General features: G+C 38.0%; 4 non-coding genes across 4 annotated transcripts; all 4 read right to left on the minus strand.

The window, feature by feature from the left end:
• Positions 1-467: 467 nt before the first annotated feature.
• Positions 468-539, minus strand: TRNAC-GCA. Its single transcript has one exon. It is a non-coding gene; the product is annotated as a tRNA-Cys (tRNA).
• Positions 540-956: 417 nt separating this feature from the next.
• Positions 957-1,028, minus strand: TRNAC-GCA. Its single transcript has one exon. It is a non-coding gene; the product is annotated as a tRNA-Cys (tRNA).
• A 366-nt stretch (positions 1,029-1,394) lies between these two features.
• Positions 1,395-1,466, minus strand: TRNAC-GCA. The gene has a single exon. It is a non-coding gene; the product is annotated as a tRNA-Cys (tRNA).
• A 954-nt stretch (positions 1,467-2,420) lies between these two features.
• TRNAC-GCA lies at positions 2,421-2,492 on the minus strand. The gene has a single exon. It is a non-coding gene; the product is annotated as a tRNA-Cys (tRNA).
• Positions 2,493-4,304: the final 1,812 nt, after the last annotated feature.

Consider the following 4,304-nt stretch of genomic DNA (forward strand, 5'->3'; position numbering starts at 1 on the left):
GATTTGTAAAGAAACAAAAAAAGCAATGTGGAATTTAGCAGAGTATAAAGAGAGATGGAAGAATCATAATCATAGCTCTTTAATTCTTTCTCTTTACCTCTTTACACATAAATCAATAAAGTCATGAAAACACACAAAAAACCAAAAACCAAAAACCAAAAACCAACAAAGTTGATTTAGGTATGTCTCAATGTCGGCCTCAACTCTCTGAACACACAAAAAAAACACAACACTCCTCACTCTCAACCTATGACTTCTTGTTCCTTAAAGTCTTGAAAAAAACACTTCCAAACACTGTCTTATTTACTCTGCTTTTTTACCGACTAGAAAAAGTAATTAAGTAAAATGAAAATAGTTACAAATCATAAACCTTTAACCTTTGTTTAGCATTATTTAAATGACTCCTTTTCTACCACAAGAGGACGAAAATGGGTTACTGAAGAGTGATGAGAGAAAAGAATAAGAAAAGGGCCCTACCGGGTTCAAACCGATGACCTCTTGATCTGCAGTCAAATGCTCTACCACTGAGCTAAAGACCCCCTTGTGATACAATATAAGACTTATCTAACATGATAGCATGAACAAAGGGGTACAGAGCATGACCAAACACCTTGATTGAGAGAAATGTTTCAAGAACGTGAACAAAGAACACGTTGAAAACAATCAAATGCACTACAGAAGTGTGATGATTAAAAAGAATAAGAAAATGGCCCTACTGGGTTTGAACTGCTCTACCACTGAGCTAAGGACCCCCTTATGATACAATAAAAGACCTATCTAAGATGATAGCATGAAAAAATGGGTACGAGCATGACCGTGCAACAGTGGGACAGCGATTGTGTGATGCACAACACTAGGTGGGACAGAGCCCTCGATTAAGAGAAATAATTCAAAACTATGAGCAAGGAAATACGTTGAAAACAAACAAATGCATGATGAGAGAAAAGAATAAGTAAAGGACCCTACCGGGTTCGAACTAGTGACCTCTTGATCTGCAGTCAAATGCTCTACCACTAAGCTAAGGACCCCTTGTGATACAATAAAAAACCTATCTAAGATGATAGCATGAACAAAGGGGTACGAGCATGACCAAACACCTCGATTGAGAGAAATGTTTCAAGAACGTGAGCGAAGAACACATTGAAAACAATAAGAAAAGGGCCCTATCGGGTTCGAACTGCTCTACCACTGAGCTAAGGACCCCCTTATGATACAATAAAAGACCTATCTAAGATGATAGCATGAAAAAAGGGGTACGAGCATGACCATGCAATAGTGGGACAACAATTGAGCACAGCAGCACTTGTTCTAACCTATCGAACAATTCATTCGAGCCTCGATTGAGAGAAATAATTCAAACAAACAAATGCATGGTGAGAGAAAAGAATAAGTAAAGGGCCCTACCAGATTCGAACCGGTGACCTCTTGATCTGCAGTCAAATGCTCTACCACTGAGCTAAGAACCCCCTTATGATATAATAAAATACCTATATAAAATGATAGCATGAACAAAGGGGTATGAGCATGACCAAACGCCTCGATTGAGAGAAATATTTCAAGAACGTGAGCAAAGAACACATTGAAAACAATCAAATGCACTACAAAAGTGTGATGATTGAAAAGAATAAGAAAAGGGCCCTACCGGGTTCGAACTGCTCTACCACTGAGCTAATGACCCCCTTGTGATACAATAAAAAACCTATCTAAGATGATAGCATGAACAAAGGGGTACGAACTTTGTAGAAAACATCGACGCGCTCGAAACACATTGAAAACAATCAAATGCACTTGATCTGAAGTCAAATGCTCTACCACTGAGCTAAGAGCCCCCTTGTGATACAATAAAAGACCTATCTAAGATGATAGCATGATAAAAGGGGTACAAGCATCATCGTGTGGCAGTGAGACAACGATTCTGCACCAATACACTTGTTCTAACCTATCGAACAAGTCAGCGGTGAAAAAATCAGAATTCAGACTATGCAGAAAACCTTGACATGCGTTCGAGCCTCAATTGAGAGAAATGTTTAAAAAACATGAGCGAATAATACCAAAAAGTGATGAGAGAAAAGAATTAAAGAAAGAGCCCTATTGGGTTCAAACCGGTGACCTCTTAATCTGCAGTCAAATGCTATTCGACTAAGCTAAGGACCCCCTTGTGATACAATAAAAGACCTATCTAAGATCATAGCATGATAAAAGGGGTACAAGCATCATCGTGCGGCCGTGGGAGAGCAATTGTGCCTAACCTATAAAACAAGTCAGCTGTGAAAAATTCATAATTTAGAGACTATACAAAAAACCTTGACATGCTTTTGAGCCTCAATTGAGAGAAGATAATTCAAAAAACATGAGTAAGGAAATATGTTGAAAACAAACAAATACACTACTGAAGAGTGATGAGAGAAAAGAATAAGAAAAGGGCCCTATCGGGTTCGAACCGATGACCTCTTGATCTGCAGTCAAATGCTCTACCACTGAGCTAAGAACCCCCCTATGATACAATAAACGACCTATCTAAGTTGATAGCATGAACAAAGGGGTCCGAGCATGACCAAACACCTCAATTGAGAGAAATGTTTCAAGAACGTGAGGGAAGAACACGTTGGAAACAATCAAATGCACTGAAAACAATCAAATGCACTACAGAAGTGTGATGATTGAAAAGAATAAGAAAATAGTCCTACCGGGTTCAAACTGCCCTACCACTGAGCTAAGGACCAACTTATGATACAATAAAAGACTTAAGTAGTTTAAATTATTTTATGCAAAGATTAGGTTTAGTTAATTTAAATTATTAGAAGTAAGTTTAAATTATTTTATGCCAAATTAGATAATGCTAATTTATAACTGAGAAACTCCTTAGGTAGAATAAATTTTAGAGAGCAGCGTTAAGCTAGCATTAAGTGGTCGTAGTAGTTTGGACCTAGGCCAATAAAGTAAGTGGTCTTACTATCGGCTAGGTCGGAAGACTTGCCTTATACATGACGACATGTGCCCTGTGGCCCTTGCATGTGTCATTTATGCTTTGTGTTATATGATGTTGAATGATATTATATGATGATGTGATGATATTATATGATGATGTGACTGTTGGGTTTTATGGCCTAAAACTCATAGTTTGTAAACAAAGATATATTCTATTTTCAATAAAGTTATTATTGATGTTTATTCAGTAAAAATTGTTATTGAATAAAGTGAACTTTACGATCATTAATCTAAATCCAATAAACTAAGAACACTCTGGCTATAGTATGATTACTTGAACTGTATGTAGAGACATAAGAGGGGATCAAGTTCAAGTATATAGTCAAAATGATCTATAGTATAAGGATAAGGCTGAGTACCTTATTCTGGGGACACTATGGATGCGGCCCACTTTTGTATATGATATAAACAATGTGATCACTAAATTGTACATGTGGAGACATGTGAGTGGGGGCGTCCTATGCAATGAGTATTGCATAAGATCGGACCATGAAGAAAACCACTCTCACTTTATAATGTCGTTTACTGTTGAGACTGATTTTCTTTTCATTCGATAACCTAGGTAACTCGGTTTTAATCCTGAGCTAACCATGAACTTCTGTTTATTCGGAATTATCCTTAGATTTGCATGGGTGAGAGTGGCTCTAATTCGCCGACTCAACAGGCCTCCCATTTCAGGGGTAAGACTGGGTGAATGGCTGGGGACGTGGGGTGCAAGACGGAATTCACTCCTACCCACTTTTAGGGATAGAAGAAAGGTGGTTCCCTTAAGCACTGACTCCAGGTCTTGAACAAGGGGCCTCACCCTCTCATTGGTCTGAGAGGGATTCGGTTTACTGGTTGGACCACAAACCAATTGTTCATTAGAGGATTAGTGAGACATAAGGAACAAGAAGTAACTTCAGGGGTAAAACGGTAAATTGACCCAACTCTAGTTACGAACAACCTGTGAAGGATCGACTTACTAATCATGGTTATATCAGATGGACAGAAATATATCTATAGTGAGGGGAGTGCAACTACTAGGCTATAGTGGAGTGTCCTAGTAGTTAACGAATGTTGGTTAACCAGGTTAATGAGTTTAACCGGTTAATCTTGGATCGTTGGAGCCCATGATCTATAGGTCCATTAGGTCCCTCTGCTAGCTCATATCGGACTAAACCATAGAACAGTGTGACGAGTGAGTTCGAAGTGTTCGAATTCAAATTAGGGAATATGCGTTACATATATACGATATATTTAACCGCAATTTTGTTTTATTTACGAAGTAAACAAAAAGAGAGAATATGAGATATTTAAATAAGATTTAAATATCT

This window comes from Cucurbita moschata, unplaced genomic scaffold, assembly GCF_002738365.1.
Source record: "Cucurbita moschata cultivar Rifu unplaced genomic scaffold, Cmos_1.0 Cmo_Scf00003, whole genome shotgun sequence".
Classification (NCBI taxonomy): Eukaryota; Viridiplantae; Streptophyta; class Magnoliopsida; order Cucurbitales; family Cucurbitaceae; genus Cucurbita; species Cucurbita moschata.